At 41.6% G+C, this 18,597-nt stretch overlaps 1 protein-coding gene and 1 non-coding gene across 4 annotated transcripts in view; one reads left to right on the top strand and one right to left on the bottom strand.

Annotated features, from left to right (window-relative positions):
- Window positions 1-2,916: 2,916 nt before the first annotated feature.
- TRNAA-AGC (transfer RNA alanine (anticodon AGC)) lies at window positions 2,917-2,989 on the bottom strand. Its single transcript has one exon. It is a non-coding gene; the product is annotated as a tRNA-Ala (tRNA).
- Window positions 2,990-3,492: 503 nt separating this feature from the next.
- Window positions 3,493-18,597, top strand: part of LOC135313453 (serine/threonine-protein phosphatase 6 regulatory subunit 3-like) — a 50,068-nt gene continuing 34,963 nt past the window's right edge. Inside the window, exon 1 of one of the 3 annotated variants that reach the window (XM_064452381.1) lies at window positions 3,493-3,635. The gene's annotated coding sequence lies outside the window, so the exon portion shown is untranslated. The remainder of the gene's footprint in view (window positions 3,636-18,597) is intronic. The other 2 variants (XM_064452378.1, XM_064452379.1) reach the window with 2 other exon arrangements.

The following is an 18,597-nucleotide window of genomic DNA, read 5'->3' as shown; positions in this document are numbered from 1 at the left end:
GCAAGTACTAACTGCTAGAACGAGCAAGTGGCATGACATAAACAAACGAAACCAAAACAACAGACACAGTGAAAGAAAAGAAAAAGGAGACAGCGAAAATAAATGTGGAACAAATATAGTCTAGAGAGCTTTCTGGACCTAGCACCGGCTGAAATAATGGAAAAAAGAAACAATGGCCCATTTCATGTTGATTGTTTTGAGGATAAACACTTTTTTTGTAAATTTTACTAAATAAATCTGCTTGCATGAAAATGAAAAAAACAGGCTCTACACTCGGAGACCTAACTGTGCAACTCTGTGAATCAGCAAATACATTTCATGCTGCTGCATTTTTACCCTGTGTTTGCAACACATTAAGATCACATGCACCCATAATTGCTGCAGCTCTACTAACTTATTCAAGCAGAATAAGAAGATCATGATCTGAGCTGGCAGCCAACAATCTTCTAATGGAAGCAACCCACTGGGCCCACAGCTTGGGGAGGGCTTCTGTTCACAGAGGTTTTGTGAAATAAGGATGTGCTGTCGTATGCTGAAGGGTAACATGAGCAAGGATTGCTCTTAGTAGGGTAAAGCATTCTGTGACTCAATCTTTGGGAGAACCAGTAATGCCTACAGAAAGCACAGGAGCCAAAGCTTAGTCAACTGGTAGGAAAGACGTAGGAACAAAAAGAAAGCTGATGCCATGTCCAGCCTTTTATGCAATAGGCATTATGAAACCAAGCACCTGAGCAGCTGGCAAGAGTTTCTGCTGTGTGAGTGCCTGGACAAAGCACAAAGGCCAGGACATGTTAGCCTGTTTGCAGCTATTACAAATCTGATCGCTACCTTTTCTTCAGAAGCAATCATCTTAACCTGCCTTTCTGGATTTAAAGCAATAAAAACCAGAGGAACCCCAAGTAGTCTACATCCTACTTTAAAGTTCCTGAACACAACGCCTGTGTGAAGTGGAAGATGTGGATTCCCTCTGATCTGCAGGCAAAATTCAGTCCTTACTCTGAAAAGGAGGGTACACACAGAAAGATAAGCACACAACTTTACCTATTACGTCTTCCCTTTTCCCACAAAACAACTTGAAGATGTTTTATGCAGAGAAAGGCTCCCATTAAGAACCTACTCTTGCAGCCCAAGATTTGAGCCTGTGTCTTGCTTTACTCACTGTTTTTCCCTCCTGAAAGAGATGCTGCTCTCTGCAGCAGCACCTCAATATTTATGTCTCTTTGTAATACCAATAATTTTGTTTTAATGGGAGCAGATTTGATGACTTGCTCACTGATTTGCAGTAAAATGTAAGTACATCTGTACTGAGCTTAAATTTGTATGTCAGATGAGCAGGTGAAAGATGTGAAGGTACATTATTCAAAGTGGAGTTGCTTTATCCTAGATTGCTGATCCACAATGAAGTAAAGGAAATGTATTACTTTCCCCTTCCTTTAGTAAATGAAATAAACACAGCGATCTGTGCTACCCTGCAGTTTTAATGTGCTCACGTGAGGTGCCTGAAAGAACTACCCTATCACTAAACTATCCTTTCAGCTCTGTTGTTTCTTCCCCCATTGTAAATAAATACTTGCCTTCACTATGACATACCTATTTCTCTTCTTAAGCATATTATGACCAGTAACTGTCAGAACAAGTATATGTAAATACCAAAAAAAAAAAAAAAATAACCTCTTGCATGATTCACACTTAGAATCATAGAATCATTAAGGTTGGAAAAGACCTCTAGGATCATCAAGTCCAACCATCAACCCAACACTTACCCATTACAAAACAGACCTCTCTGCCACCGTTCACAGAAAGTACATGCTACCCTCATAATGAGCAAGGCAAATGCTAGCATGATGGAAAATTAGCTTTGGTGAGCCTGGACTGCACCATACACCCTTCAGCTACTTGCTTGCACACATTGATGAAAAGCTGCTAATGCTACGCTGTCATGGTGCCTCAGTGCCCTGATGGAGCAAGCCTCCGAGAAAGGGTGTTTTACAGGTCCATGATGTCAACTGATAAGGAAAACAACAGGCTTTCCTGGCTCTGTTACTATATTGGGAAGAGATATGGAGAAGACAGGAGGTGTGGGAGCTGGGACTTGCAGACAGGCTGTCTCCCTTTGCTCTAGGAGGTGACTCCCCTCTCTGCATGGTGGCCCCTCCACACACCTTAAATCACAAATAGGCAGACATTTTATATACATAACCATCATCGACAACCCTAAACTTTAACACAAACAAGCACACAAAATGTGAAGGGCAGAACTGCCATGCTGGGTCAGGAGGCATGGTGGCTCAGGCTCAACAGAGCTGCCTTCAGCTGCACAATCCCTCCCCCTGGGAGGGGGACCCAAAACCAAGGTGGGTCTGGGGAGGGGGACCAAAAATAGTTGCAGGTGGCGACCAGGCCAGTATTGCTGCCCCAGGGTGCAACCAGACATTTTTGGCACCCCCCACTTTGCTGGTGGTGCTGCCTTTAACCAGCAGTCCACCCCAGCTCTTCAAGAGCCACACAGAGTGAAAACTAGTCAAAACCACCTTGAAAACAGGCAAAAGCCCACCAAAACCAGCTTTGCTGTCTACAGGTGAAGGGCTATTGACCACAGCTGGGTGGTGTCCTCCAGGGATGGGGATGTCATCCTGCCAGCGATATTTTGAAACTTGGATGGCTGCTCTGAGGGTTAGGGGCCAGCAGCAAGAGGGGTCACCACCATTTTGGGCAGAGGTAATATATGAGGCTTCATAAGGGAAGGCAGCAGGTAGCCTGACTGGCTGGAATATGTTCATGCCTCCATAACAAAGAAAGACTGCATCGTGGGTGGTTTTTTTTGCCAGTTGTGAGGCACGCGAAGCCACCTGTTAAACTGTTTATCACGCGAGTTTTCAATCGGAGGAGGCTTAGAAAAGAAAAAAGTCCTGCTTGTGGAGAATGCGGGCATCGATCCCGCTACCTCTCGCATGCTAAGCGAGCGCTCTACCATTTGAGCTAATTCCCCTCCTCACTAGCACATTCCCTCCCCCTCCCCGCGCGCCGCCGGCTTGTTGTCAGGCAGTTTGGCGCCCGCACTGCCCCCCGAGGGGCGTGGCTCCACGGGCTAGCCAATGGCGAGGCACAGGGGTAAGGCTACGAGGAGATTGACACCACAAGCTCCCATCCCCTCCTGCCGCGGCCTCCTGCCGGCTCCGAGCGCCTCAGCTCTGGATTGGGTGCAAAGGGTTTATTTTTAAAAGGAACCTGCTCCTTCTATTGGGCGAGGGAAATGTCTGTCAGGGTGACGTTACCTTGTTGCTAAGTTGGGAAGCGAGATGCACCCGCCCCTTGCGTTGACTGGCCAGCAGGAAGCCGAGAGCCCGTCCCCATCCCCTTTCAACCCTGTTGCAGTCGCGCAGCTGAGTGACTGACACCCGCCGGACTGCCAGTGAGAGGCCGGCTTCCGCACATCGCCCAATAGAAAGGGGCGAGCCGAGGAGGAGGGTGGTGTCGGGGCCATATGATTGGCAAGTGGGGCGGAGCGAGAGGAGGGCTCGCAGGAGCTGATATGTCCGCCATCTTGGAGCGTCGGTGATGGTGGCGAGCGGTGGCTTTCCCGCCTGAGTGGAGGCAGCCGGGGGCCTGTGGCGGGGGAGGACGCGCTTGCCGAGGTACGGGCCACGATAGCGGCGAGCTCTCCCCGCCACCGCTTCGGGAGTGGGCCGGCGCTCCACTGGCGGCTGGGGCCTGGCTCACCTCCGCGCGGGGGGCTCCGGACACTCCTCATGCAGGGCCTGGCGTGGTCAGGCCGGGGGCTGCTGTGCGCGGAGTCCCCCTCTCACACGCCCCCTCTGAGCCCGCGGTCCCCCGGCCAGGCGCGGTGTCCCGCGGGGTGCCGCGGGCCTGGGCGCGGCGGGGAAGGCCCGCGCCACTCCGGAGGCAGCTCTGCCCGTCCGCCGCCTCTTTCTTCCCGCGGTCGTGACGCTCGGTTCTCTGGCAGCTGCTCCGGAGCCGCCTCCTGGCGTCTGTGTCGCTTCGCCCCGGGTGGGGAGCCAGCCGGGGGGGGGTAGGGAGGCCGCTGCCCTTCCACCGCAGCTTTCGGGCGCGGGGTGCTGGCGGCCGGGCGCGGCGCGGGGCGGAGCGGCGGGGGGTGGCGGGCGGCGCGTCGTTCCCCGGTGGACCGGAGGGGCTCTGAACTGGGTGTTTTGTCGAGATAGGGGAAGCGGCCTGCGCTGCTCCGTCTCCCGGCAGGCACTTGTGCTGCTGCTGTAACTTACAGAACTTTATTCTGGTCACTGCTATTTTTCGGCTAATAAAACAGATAAGCTTCGCTGATAGCTAATTTTGCATTCACTTTTCTTCTTTAAAATTAGTGTCTCAGTATTTCTGTGAGGGCACTGCCCTTTTTAAAATCTTTTTGTTTGTTTGTTTCTTTTTGGGGGGGGGTAGGTTGTGTGTGTTTTGTTTGTATTTTTTAACAAAGCAGCTTCTTTCAATTAGAATATTTTTAAGAGCATAGCAGTGTTTGGGTAAGCTTTAACTGCTGTTAAATACATTTGGCAAAATCTGACTTTGAATCTGCCAGTTCTATTGGTTTTGTTTTGCTTTAGTTGCCAAGAACTTCTTGAAGTGTAAGAAGGAATTAGTGTTGTAGTTTTGTGTCTTGTATGACAAATACAACTGGGGCTAAAGATCATCTTTGTCAGGATAAACGTTATTTAAGTTGGAACAGCAGGATACTTTGAATAGGTGTGTTGCTATTTTAAAAAGTGCTCTGAGTGGAAGAATACAGAAAACTTAGAAGTGGGTGGATAGCTCTAGGAACTGTTCCTTGTGAGGTGTTGACAACTTAAAAATGAAAGGTTGTATTACTGCTAGTGATATTACTTAAGTTTAAAATCTCCTTCAGTGGAAGGAGTCTAAATGTACTCCAACAGTGTACACTGATGAATATTAAGCTGGTTTAAAATTTCCAGGTGGCATATAAAGTACCTTGTGAACTGCATAAATACATGTGTGCTGCTTTATATTTTTTCTGAAATGCTGAAAGATGGGAAGTCTCCCTGTTTCAGTTTTCCAAATAGATTACTGCAGTTATTTGAACGGCAGTGTGTATTTTTGGTACAACATACATTCTAGTAAGAGTGTGTAGTTACTTAGCTCTGTGTTATTTATGTTTTCAGTAGTGAGGCATGGGCTAATTGTAACTTGCAAGAGTCTTTATTATACAAATATAAAAGAACACTACAGGCTTATCTTTCAATATATAACTTATTAATGAGACTTAATGCAAATTTGATATCCAGTCCGCATTTATTTCTTGACAGTTTGTAGTTCTAAGTACTTGTTCACCTAAGTAATTTGTTTCCTCCATCTATGATATTGCTTGAACGTAGGTGATGCTTCTCATTTGCTTTCTGTGTGAAAAGCAGAATGCCTATGCAGTATTGAGTCCTGCACTTCCTGAGTTACTAAAGTAATTTATCTTCTAATACTACTAGAAGACTTTATTTTGGCCAGAAGAATTGCTGAAGAGGCCTGTTTACAATGAACTTAAGGGAAACACTGAGTGAAAGTGGAAGTTGTAGTTTAGAAACTTGGGAAAAGCAGCCTGTTTAACAGGAATGTCTTTAAGGCAGTGCATTATAGCTTCCTTGCAAGCAAGTTAGATTTATATGTAAAATGCTGTGACTGCCATATCTTTGGATTCTTTTAAGTATAAATCAACTAGCCATTATTATTCCCTTATGGAATTAAAGATATTAAATAGTTTGTATCTCTCTTTGCAATACTGCTTGGAAACTGTTTGCTCTACTTCTGTTGACTAGCTAAAGTGAGAAAATGTGACTGTTTCCTTCAGAACCCTTCTCTGGCGCTTAACAGAGGTGATGCTATGGCCCATATACCAATAAGATGATTTTCTAAGTGTGAAATTAAAGTGAATTAATAGAACGGAATCCGAATTTAGCAGTATTAAAGCAGAAAATTATGTATGTAGTTGGTATTAACAGATGGTTATAGAGGGGACTGTCTTGTTATGTCTCAACAGCTTTGCTTCTCTACTCAGCTTAAGCTTGAAATGCATGTACTATGAAATGCAGAAGAGCTGACTGAAAAACAACCAGTATGGGATTGAAACAGTCAGAAGGGAGAAACCCTTTGAAGAAGTGTCTTGTCCAATTTCCTTTCTCTCCATTGATGTCCCCTTTTGACAAAGAGCTTAAAAAGCCTTGAAATATTAAAACTGCAGTTAAGATCACTCTGTATCAGTATATTGAAATAAGACACTTTGAGTCTTCACTTTCAGTGTTCCAGCATACTACACAATATATTCATTAGTAGGAAGCTTGCATATTCACTTCTCACACCTAACTGTGTTAATTTACGGCCTTTGGAAGTTATGATGGAAACAGCTTTTCTGCTTGGACAGAAGAGGCACTAGTATGAGCTTAGCGATCTGTTTCTGTAGTAAGGTAGGATGTCTTAAACATATTGTCTACCATCTAGATTCGGCTCTCATAGTAGCACCTTCATCTCTGACCCTAAAGATTGCTGTGTACTCTGTTGTTTCAGTGCCAGATTTAGGAGTAATGTATTACCTCAAAGTAGACACCACATCCAAATTCTAGAAGACCAGATGTCTGATTGGGTTGTCCTAAGAGCAAGATATGGAGCCATTAGTTTTGGCAAAACTTTCCACAATAATAAAACAAGTAGGGATAAATGAGAAATAATGTCTTGTTTGTCTCATCTTATTTTGTCAAGTTGGAGGAAGAGAGCAAAGAACTCTGTAAACTATTTGGTGATCACATTTGATCCTGGTATATTTTTTTGGGTGGGAGGCAAGCCTGAAAGATCAATCAGAAAATATGTAGAGAATGTGAACATAGTGTTGAAAGCTTTGTCTAGCATGTTTAATTGTGTTTTTGTGGTGTGTCAGGGTGCCAGCATCTGTTTTAGAAACCATATGCTACTAAGCAACTAAAGTAAAATGTTTTTCTACTCTTGGATATTATATGCAGCTCTATAGCTAGCTTGGGACACTTCTCAGGAAACGGGATAGACTGAATTGCTAGGATCAGGAAGACATTTGGTATAAGCTGTTAACAGCTTGCTTGTTTGTGGAATAGTTCTTCACACAATATTGGGAAAAAATCTGTTACTGTAAAATAGAAGACTCTTTATGATCTTTGTTTATTTAATGAAGTGCCAAGAAGCGTGTTTGAGGTGGTATATGTGATTTGGAATGGGTGAAAAAGTTCCCAATGACCCACCCCTCTGACTATTCTTTCTTCTTGCAGTTACTCTGTATACTCATCCCCCTAATCCTGTTAAATGAATGTATCTTTTCCTCTTCCATGAGGCTTAAAATGGGATGCTTAGTGCCAGAATCTATGCAATATGTCACATGCCCGCAGTGGAAAAGAATACCAAAAGGACCTCAACGTACAGCTGTACGGAACTATGAAGCTGTAATACACTCTGCTGGAGTGGTGGTATATAGAATCGGTAAGGTTGGAAAAGATCCTTAAGATCGAGTCCAAACATAAACCTAACACTGCTAAATCCACCACTACACCGTGTCCCTAAGTGCCACACCTACATGTCTTTGAAATACCTCCAGGGATGGTGACTTAACCACTTCCCTGGGCAGCCTGTTCCAATGCTTGACAGCCCTTTTGGTGAAGAGATTTTTCCTAATATCCAATCTAAACCTCTCCTGATGGCACTTGAAGCCATTTCTTCTCGTTCTATCGCTAGTAACTTGGGAGAAGAGACCAACACCCACCTTGCTACAACCTCCTTTAAGCTGTAAAGAGTGATAAGGCCTCGCCTCAGCCTCCTCATCTCCAGACCAAATATCCCCAGTTCCTTCAACCTCTCCTCATAAGACTTCTTCTCCAGACCCTTCATCAGCTTCCTTGAGCTGCTGGAGTGTGTCCAGAGAAGGGCAATGTGTTTCTTGTAGTGAGGGGCCCAAAACTGAACACAGTATGTGAGATGTGGCCTCACCAGTGCCAAGTACAGGGGCACAATCACTTCCCTACCCCTGTTGGCCGCCTTGGCCACACTGCTGGCTCATGTTCAGCAACATATTGAATATGTTGTTAGGCATCTTGGCAAAACAGCTAAGATCATCTATGAAATTGGTAGTGAGGATTTGGTTAAAGATATGAAGGGAGGTGGAAATGAGTAAAAAACATGTATGTATGCACAAGCATAACCCACCCCATAGTGAGATTTGAGGGTTAGTTTCCTTGGCGGAATTTTTGAGAGCATTCCCATTTCATTTTTAATGAGATGATAAGTGTTTATATACAGTCTAAGTTGTGCATCTGCAAGGAACATGAAGTATATAGTCTCCATCCTGTGTCCACTGGCTCTTCTGGAAAATAAGCAGTCAAAGACTGTAGGCCAACTCTTGTCAGTTGTGCCAAAAGATAATGTTAAACATAAGCCTTTTTATGATGACCAAGCAGGTCCTGGGTGAGGATTCTGAAAAGGCCATGTGATTTCTAGTTTGGTAACAAAACATGGTTGGGATTGAGGATGGAAAATTAAATTTTTTTTTAAAGTGAAAACTAGTGTATTTTTCCCTCGGTTTATTAAATATGTTCTAGAATATAGCAATTCCAGGACTAAAAGCGTTCTCATTGTTATTATATTTCAAGAGTATCCTAGGCTTCTTGTACCCCTGCTATGCAGTGGCACAGTCCCTTCCTTCAGTGACCATAGGCAGAATTTCTAACTGGATCCAAGTATATAAAGTAAGATTCTATTGTGCAGGTTTAACTTATAGAGGTTTTAGGAATGAATCTCATTATTTCCCAAACTAATAGTAGAGAGGAAGACACTTTCTGTAAATCTATGCATAAGACCCTAGTCCCTGGTTAGGTGATGCATACTTCTCACTCGTAGTAGTGCCCTAACTGATAAATTAATCAAAAACAAGTTAATACAGTTCCAAGTAGTACTTTATATGGTGGCTTGTAGGCAATGCTAGTACAGATGTGACTACATCTTTTCTTTATTGTACTGTAACTGGTTTGAGTGGTTGAAATTGAGCAGAAAACAAGAGAGTAATAGATGTTTCTAAAGGCTTGGTTTGCTACAAATTGATATTACTTCAATGCCACTTGCATTGTGAAAGGAGTATCAGCCACTGCTACCACAGGGTGGAATTTTGTGTCTTTGTACCGGAGTGGTTATACAGTTAGTGTTTCTCATATAGAAACTGCAAAATACAATGCGATTTGCTTTTGTGTAAGTATAGTGGAAATCAAGCCTTGTGGAGCTTTTTTCTTTGAGGGTTTTTTTTCCTGAGAGTTACACTAGGGCAAAAATCATAGGCAAGGTCTTGGTGGAAAACTCTTCTTTTTTTGAAATGCACAGTAACCTTACCTTTAAAGCAGATGTAGGTCTCACTTCATATTTGGTTCGTTCTTACCATGTACTACTTTGACCAGCCTCCAGTCTAAAGAGCTCAGCTGGAAGCTTTAGGACTGGTTTGAACTACAATAATTCACATTACTACTTCTGTTACTGCCTTGACAGACTTGCTAGATATCCAAGTGTCTTTGGAGGCTAACTCTTCTAGAAAATACTAAGTAATGAATTACATTTGTTTGAGAAGTTTAGCTGCTGTCACCAAACATCTTGAAAAAAAGGTGGAAAGTTTAGAGACTGCTAAAACAAAGCTGTAGTGGTGGCAGGAGCAGACCCACTTCTGGGTAGGTGGGTTTCCTGCTGATGTTGTAAGTGGCTTGTATCTACAGGAAACTAACTTCCATTTTGTGTTGATATTGTTCAGCATGCATTCCAGATAGAAGTCCATTTGAAAATTGTGACAGTGTAGGGGTTGTATTCCCATCTTCTGTGTTTACCCTCCTGTGTTCTTTCTGGAGGTTATGAAGGAGGAATTTGTTACTGCTCATGGCAATTCTGAGGGCTAATTTTGTTAAGTGTTGGTTTTTTCCCTGCCTGAGAGTGACACCTCTAGAAATTAGACTGAACTGGCTGTGAAGTAGTCAGCTCTTCCTTTTGACTGTGACAAGCAAGCGTTCATCAAAGGATCCTTCTATGTGTGTACTTGATGCTGATGATGGGCTCTTTGTTATAGCTTCAAGCCACATTAATGGCAAAAAAATATTGTATGCTGAACATTGTATTTAGATGAAATTTGTCGTCTGAAGGAGGTGATAAAGATAACATTAGTGAGTGGTCTGCAGTTCTTAATGGTCAACATAAAAATGTAAATGTGTATTTTCATGGTACTTGCCTTTACTGTAATGATTAGTGTGCTGTCTTCTTAACAAGTTGTGCTTCAAAGAAGGGAAGTGGAGGAAAGTTTAAAGGCAGTGCAGCTAGAAATCCAGTAGTTGGTGAAAGATGGTATAAGACCACTGCACAACTTGTTGACCTCTGCAGGTTGTAAGAAAAGATAATTGTCATGGCTGTGAGTCAGTAGCATTCAGTGCTTAATTTTAATTAACTGTTAGATGCTCGCAAAACTTTAGAATTCCTTTTGACATACTGAGTCCTTCTTGTTGCTTTACTAGTGATGTTATGGGATGTATGTCCCCATTTAAAAGGGATCTGTTCTGCCATCAGATTTTGAAAGCTGTGTCTGTAATTCTGTAGCTTTGTTTTCTGGGCTAAGGTTCTCTTCTAATGTCACTTATAATCCAACAGTTTATAAATTTCACTGTGAGACCAGTAATGTGTGATTGGGGTTGGAACTTACAACTTTACTCTTTCTCAACCCATTAGAGATGTTTACCTGTTTTTATTTCTCAGTAGTTGTGCCAGGTGCAGTTGTCTATTAAAATGATTTCAGTCATAGATGGGCATATAGGTTTTTCTCCTGTGGGTGTCTGGTCCAGTATGCTCTCCTGCTGTATTTAAGTATTATTTATTTTTAAAGAAGCAGCCACACCTAGCTTGGATGCTGTGCTTCAAAAATGCACTTTATAAATAAAAATTAATCACTAACTCTGCAGATACTGAATAGGGAACTTAGTTTCCCGAATTGGAATTGTAGAGATGAGACATTGAAGGCAGGCAAAAAAAAAATTTCTGAACCAAGATGATCAAAGGAGTGGGAAGCCTGATATACAAGGATAGGCTGGGAGAACTGGGCTTGTTCAGCCTGCAGAAAAGGAGGCTTAGAAAGGAATCTCATCACCATGTGCCAGTACTTACGGGGCAGCTACAAAGAAGTTGGAGACTCCCTTTTTACACGGAGTCACATGGAGAGGACAAGGGGGAATGGACACAAGTTGCTCTTGGGGAGATTCCGATTGGGCACCAGAGTGAAATTTTTCACAGTGAGGACAGTCAACTATTGGAATAATCTCCCCAGGGAGGTGGTTGGATACCTTCAAGAGTCATCTGGACAGGGTGCTGGGCCATCTTGTCTATACTGTGCTCTTCTGAGAAAGGTTGGACTAGATGATCCCTGAGGTCCCTTCCAACCTGTGATTCTGTGAATCTCTTCTGTATGTGGGTGTCTAAAAAAAAAAAAAGATTCAAAGCCTGAAAAGCATATAGGTTGTTTGATATCTTTTTCTAGTATAGGAAACACCTGTGGGTGTCTATCTTTTTCATTATAGGAAACTGCCTTCCTTTTAGGGCATAACAGAAAGCAATGATGTTAATGCTAGTACGATAGCTTTTTCTTTGAAATACACTGGTCTAATCCTCCCCTTCTTTGAACTTGGAAATTCTGAAGTTTAACTCTCACTCCTCAGAAAAATATGCTAGCTGTAAGGCTGGAGACTAGAATGCAGTGGTGTTGTGTTTTTCCCCTCCCACGTTGAAGTTGTAGCCCCATGCAGCCAAGAATGAAATTATTGATAGAGTTACAAATTTTCTATTGTATCTGGTACTGATCTTGTCTTCATGAGAGGGAGGGATTACAGGTTATCTCAAGGTCTATAATTTCTTTAATTTATTGGAGATTGTGAAGATTAAGGTCTTCCCTGGATATGTGAATTGGTAACTATGATGTTATATAGTGGAACTACTAAGCAGCAGAATGCAAGTAAAAATGGTAAATGTGTTTTACTGTTAAGTGGGTTTTTGTAGAGAGAAGTGATCTCAATTTTTTCTTTAATTATAGGAAAAACTGCAAACAACAGCCAGTGAATTCATCCACCCAAAACGAAAAGCAAACTGGCAGTTGAAAATAAAGTTGGAGAGGCAAAGAGATGAAGTTGTCTCTTTATTTTTTAATTGCCGATAAACCACCTGTAAACTTTTGTTTCTAGACTTTCAAGCATTTTAAACTAAGTTAATTTCTGTGCCACTTGCCACACTAGTGACATGACTTTATGGAATGGAGATAAGGCTTATTTGACAAAATCTGTGTGGAACCTAAGACGTTACTTAAAAGGACAGAAGGCTGCTATGGTTTAACCCCAGCTGGCAATTAAGTACCACCTAGCCACTTGCACACTATCCCCTGGTGGGATGGGGGAGAGAATTGGAAGGGTAAAAGTGAGAAAACTTTTGGTTGAGATAAAGACAGTTTAATAGGTAAAGTAAAAGCTGTGCATGCAAGCAAAGCAAGGAATTCTTTCACTGCTTCCCATGGGCAGGCAGGTGCTCAGCCGCCTCCAGGAAAGCAGGGCTCCATCATGCGTAACGGTTACTTGGGAAGACAAACACCATCACTCCAAACATCTCCCCCTTCCCCCTCCTTCCCCCAGCTCTATATGCTAAGCATGATGTCATATGGTATGGAACATCCCTTTGGCCAGTTGGGGTTAGCTGTCCTGGCTGTGTCCCCTCTAAGCATCTTGTGTAACCCCGAGAGCACTTGCTGGTGGAGTGAGAGGCAGAAGAGGCCTTGACTCTGTGTAAACCCTGCTCAGCAGTAATGAAAACATCCCTGTATTATCAACAGTGTTTCTAGCACAAATCCAAAACGTTGCCCCATATTAGCTACTGTGAAGAAAACTTTATCCCAGGCAAAACCAGTGTAAGACTTAAGTTCAGGTCTTAAGTAATTTGACTTAAGTTTCTGCTCAGCAAGGTATTGCTTTTTAGGGCTAAATCATGTAATGCTGTTATAAATTATATATAAATAAAATTTACCATTTTAATTAAAGTTCTGAGCTAGCATTTAAAATTGCTTGCTCTCTTTGAAATTTTGTTCCTCAAATCCCTTGAGTAGGCATAGGGCACAGAAGTATCAATGTAGTTTTCAGTTACTTTAAAGTATCGGTGTGGTTTTTGGCAACTATTTGTCTTGCACTTGAACTAATTATAACATTGTTATTTCAGTAAATCCTAGTTAAAGTAACACTTCTTGGTGAAAGTTGAGATCTCTTCCTGTAGTGGGAGAAAGCTGTTCACAGATATATTGGTAGGTAGAGAAGGGATTTATGGGAATGAATGGATGCTAGAAGTATTTTGGTGAATTACTATGTAGCCCTGTCTTGAAATGGCATGAAGAAAATGAGAGCGGAAACATAGCCAATTGAAATAAGGGTCATTCTGAAACAATGTTGTATCCCTAAACTGTGGTGTGTTGCTTGAATGGCTTTTTTAAACTCTGTTTGCATGCATATATTAGTGCGCTTACAGTATTGCACAGGTGATGACCACTGAAGTGTAAAGACTTGGAATATGAAAGTAATCTCCCTTTGAAAGCAATTTTCTTAAGAAATGCTACTAAATCATTGAGGTAGACTTGCTCTGTAGTTTGCCACTTACAACTACAGTAGAGTTTTGAAAGGCACTGTGTAACAAATGTCCTTTTCTGATGTTCCAGAGAGAAGCACTGAAGTAGAGCTTTAAAAAGATAATTTTGAAGATTACAGAGAAAACAGAGTAGGTTGGTCATTTCTGTATAAAGCTGTGGCTTTCTCTTCGTAAGTAGGGTGCGTCTTGCAGTTGGAAGAAAGTGGCTTATTCTGTTAGGCAATCTTGATTTTTCTAGTGTTGTCCACCAAAATAGGAGAGTTCCATTGGGAAAACGTAATCTGTTCAGCGGAGGCACTAGAGGCATCTGCGCCTGAAAAATATGATGTAATTGCAATGTGCATAGTTTGTAAAATGCAGCACAGCAAAACTCAGGTTACCGAAGTAGTTTGCTCTAAAATATAAATTATCTGGGGGTTGGGGAAGGGGGAAGAAAGATTAATATTAACTTAATAGCCACTTCACTCTTTTATGTGCAAAATGCTTTGCTAGTGATCTTTCGTTATTTTGATGGGTTTCTAATTTCTAGAACTTATTTTTGCATATACCCAAATAAAAATTGTAGTAATTAAATCTAGGTGATATTTGGTGTATTCTTATAATTCAAAGCAGTTTTTCCTTAGTTTTGTATGCTGAGTATTTCGGAAAAGTAAAGCTAGCCATGCTTCAAAACTTTGGCAGGCTCCCAGAGGCTGCTGACTTCCATTTCTGAACTGCAAATGATCTTAAGTACCTTTTTTAACAAGACTAAGATTTTTGCATAAAAAAGAAAGCTCTTAATAGACTTGAATGCACTGTCCATACAGAAAGAACACTCTGGTGTTCTGATTAGATGTTGCTGAAGTAAGCAGCTTTTTTCTACCTCCATAGATGCACCTTGAAATTTGGTATGCATCCAACTTTCAATGTCTCATCAATGTGGCGAGGAGGAGGATGAACTTGTTTATCTGAGCAGTTAAAAGTTGTTTAGAGAAAATAGGTATGTTTGCATGGTACACTACAGTGCCTTGCTAGAAATGTCCAAGTCAGTTATGCATATGCTTTTGTTCAGTGTGCCATGCCAAGTAGTGATTTGGGTTCAGAAGCTGGGTGGCCGGTTAGCATGCTGTTGTACTTGGGTTAATTAAGGGAAGTGAGAGACTGGACTGAGTAGCTTTGGTCCCACAGTGTCTGATGCAGCTGTATTACCTTCTAATAGCACTGCTTCTGGTACTACCTTAGGGAACTCTTTATCATACTATTGCCAAGTGTTGGTAAGCATGTTAAAGCAGTAGTCCTCTCATCTCCAGCCTGCTTTTTTTCAGCAATGTTCCATCTGTTTGGGGCAGAGTGGGTGAAATGCTGAAAGTTAAAGCTGTGGCTCAAGTCATGCACAGCACCAGTGCAGCCATGGTAACTGTATCCCTGTGATCTAATGGTAGTGTCTCAGACTTGTAAAAAAAAAAAATATTCAAACCCACACACTTTGAGAGTCCTAACTGGGACAGAATAGAATAAATGCTTAAGAAACCTCTGCTAAAATTCTTATATTTAACCTTAAGGTTGTCTCCTTAAGTTACAATAGCTTTTCCTTAAATGTTCAAACAAAAAAGTGTTCTGCTGACTCAGTTGGTCAGCATTACTGATTTTTTTACATTTCCACAGCTGTAGTGTGAGTCCTGAATTCCTATACTTGCAGATTATCAGGTGGTTGAGAACAGTAGAACTGATGTTGAATTGTCCAAATTCAGCCTTACATGTCTTGTTCTTATTTATCATCAAATTCATGAGAACTTTTCCTCTGCAACCATGCAGCAGGCCTAAGGTGATAGAATTTGGGGCAAAGATGGAAGAGACAAATCCTGGTTGCCCTGACCCTAATGGTGGTGTTCCCTCTTCCTTGGCCATGCTGGCCCTGGTGATAGCACTTTTGAGCTGTTTCAGCATGTGGACTTGGCAGAAAAACTCCTTCCCTTCTTCCACCAACTGCATTTGTCATTTCATAAAGTACATTTTTCACTTGGAAATGTCTTGGCAGAAGTTTGACTAGTGTTGGGGAGCCGACAGGGAGACTGCACAGCAAGGGCTAGTGCAGGGCTTCTTTGCGTAGCCAGCTTAGACTCTTATAGTGCTCCTGTCAGAGCTTGGGTGGAATTTCAATCCTGGTCCTCATTCTGAGTGTGGATGGTGACATTTCAGCATACAAATGTGCCCTCTAAGCATACTAAGTTCAAAGGGTTGTTTAAATAGAAGTTTTTGGGAAAAGATGTTCTTGTTTAACTTCTGTAGTAAGCCCTAAGGTACGAGTGTTCTAAGGAGGACAGGGTATTATTTTTCCCACCAGACATTTGGAGAGGTGGGGTAAGGAACAATGATGAGTCTTAAATGATGATTTCACAGCACTCTGCCTTGAGCGTTAACATTAAACAGTTTTGTGTTCTGAGATTGTAACTTCACTGGGGAATCTTTCTGGGCCAATAAGCCAGTGGAAAAGGGGGGAAAAAAATGCTATTTTTTTAACTTAAGCCCAGTGTTAATAAAAGCACTTGTACTTGTTATGGGTACAGTATGGCCCAAAAAGGGAATAGAACTAAACCATGCAGTGGCCTGTGCTTCCCACTTTTAATTGTGGTCCAGGCACCTTTATTGTTCCTGAAGAAATCCTGGTGTTCTGCTAGTGATTATGTCAAACTGTCCCCATGATGGGGTTGTGGGGCCTACATAATGAAGCTGGAATTTTTTTACTGTGTTTTTCTACATCGCAAAAACCTAGTCTTATGTGGCAACTTTATTTCAGATATAGTAGGTTGTATAAGTTACTGTTTTGAATGCATGGAACGAGTTAATGTAAGAGCAGCATGATTCAGTAGCTTGCAGTTCTTGCACTTTTTTACCAGGATGCACAAATGTTGTATTGGTTTCTGTAAGCAGAGACACCTGCTTAGTTTCAGTGTTTGCCCAAGAGATGCATGGGAATGGTTTTAGAAGTAGACATGTTCCAGTCCATACAGAATTAATAAAACTTTTTTAGCCCTGTTTATGACAGCTGGTCACATAGCGGGTAAATTCTCTATCTAAAAAGTGTAAATTCGTCAGGTAAGACTGTAGAACCAGCTCTACCATGCTGTTGCACTTCACGTGAAGATGGATGCTACCTTGGATAGTTGTGCCTTGCTTTGTTTTTCAGGTACATCAGATTAACATGAGCATGGGTATGTTCTATTAGTCGTGATGAGTTGTCATAGTTTTATGTTTGAGTATAATATGTATACATTGCAATGCTTCCATCCTGCCTTTGCATCTTATCTTTAGGTTTAAATTTTTGATATTTTTTATCATGGCCCCACTTCTCTCTGACAGAAGTACCATGTTAGTGTGGATGAAATATTGCTGGACTTGAACTTCATCCAGTCAGTTGATTCTTTTCTTATTATTTTAGGGAAAGAACTCTTGTGGTTTTTCTTCTCTTTGTTCTCCTCCACAGCATAGATTAGGCACTGAAAGGGACTGCAGTATGGATAAAGGAAAAAAAAAAAATCTGAGCTGATAAACCATCTCTACTACTGAGTGGAAGTCATGTAAACCAAACACTCTGCTCTTGTAAATTCTGAGGTAGGCTGAAAAAGTCTGGTTTGACCAGAGCAGGCTTCTGGTGGAACACTGTTCCCAGGGTATGCTATAATACTTGCACTGCTAGTATCTTGTTAATTTTGATTACACTAGTGTTTTTATTTTCCTATGTAATCCTACTCTATTGAATTGAGAAGCTGACTGTTCTGGTGCTAAACAATGGTATTCAGACACTGAAGTTCTCTTTTCAAACAGAGAAATATCAGACATCCTTGTAAGGGGAGTAATAATAGTGTTTTTTGCTTGGATAGTTTTACTGGCAATTGAAATCTCTGTGGATAATATCTTAACAATTTGTAAACTCTTCTGAAAGTGCATTAAACTAAGTGGACTTCATAGTTTGCTCCCACATGACATAATTGAGGAAGTGACGTTCTTTCCCTGCTTGGAACTCTACTTCTGAACATAGGTGTGTATTTGAAATGCAGAAATGATAACCAAGGAAACTCTAGTAAAGCAAAGTAAGCCCACTGAACTGGTTTACCTTTTCTGCTGTAGTTAGTCACTTGACTCAGAAGGGATTGGCAGATCCGCTTGACATGTAGAGCGCAAGGTCTAAGGATGAAAAAGGCATGTGACCTTTGAAAGTATTATGGTCAATGTATTACACTGACCTTCAGTTAATATGTATATTTGTTACTAAAATAGCCTTAGAGGAAGCTGTTTAGTCTTTGTGTTCAGTAAGGCTTGGAGTCTGTGCCATTGTGAATAAAATGTAAATGTGATGGCTTCTCGTTCCAGAACTGTTGGAGATAATCATCATCATAGTATTTCAAGCCACAAAACTTACTAGCCCTAACAAAGCTAAGAAAAAAAAAACCTTTTATTGGGTGATTTTTAAAACTAGTATGCAAGAGTTCCTTTTAGTTCAAGAGGAATTTATTTGTAGTATATGCCTTTCGGTTGACAGAGATGCTCTATTAAATAATCTGCAAAGGTCAAGAAAGAGCTTTGAAGACACAGCTTCTTATCTTTAACATGGAAAGTGTAAAGTTAAGTCATTCTTGTCTTTGGCAGAATACTTGAAATGCTTTTGAGGTGCATGGTTTGGGCTTTTTTTAAAGCTGAAGATATATTTGTGACAAGCTCTGATAGCAGAGCTTTTCAGCCAAATACTAGATTGTGACTAACATGAAATAATGAAGTACTTCAGCCAAATATTTGCTACCCTTCTTAGTTGGTAGTACTACTACTTTTTTTTCCCCCATTGACAATATTACCCATATTCCCAAAAGAAACAGAAGTCTTGTCTTGCTTGAAACCTGTGCTAAAAAGCAAAATCAAAAAGCCCTCAGTAACTGGTGGAAAGGGAAGGTA

This window comes from Phalacrocorax carbo, chromosome 5, assembly GCF_963921805.1.
Source record: "Phalacrocorax carbo chromosome 5, bPhaCar2.1, whole genome shotgun sequence".
NCBI lineage: Eukaryota > Metazoa > Chordata > Aves > Suliformes > Phalacrocoracidae > Phalacrocorax > Phalacrocorax carbo.
Note: the sequence above shows the minus strand (reverse complement) of the source record. Positions and strands in the feature narration are given on the sequence as shown.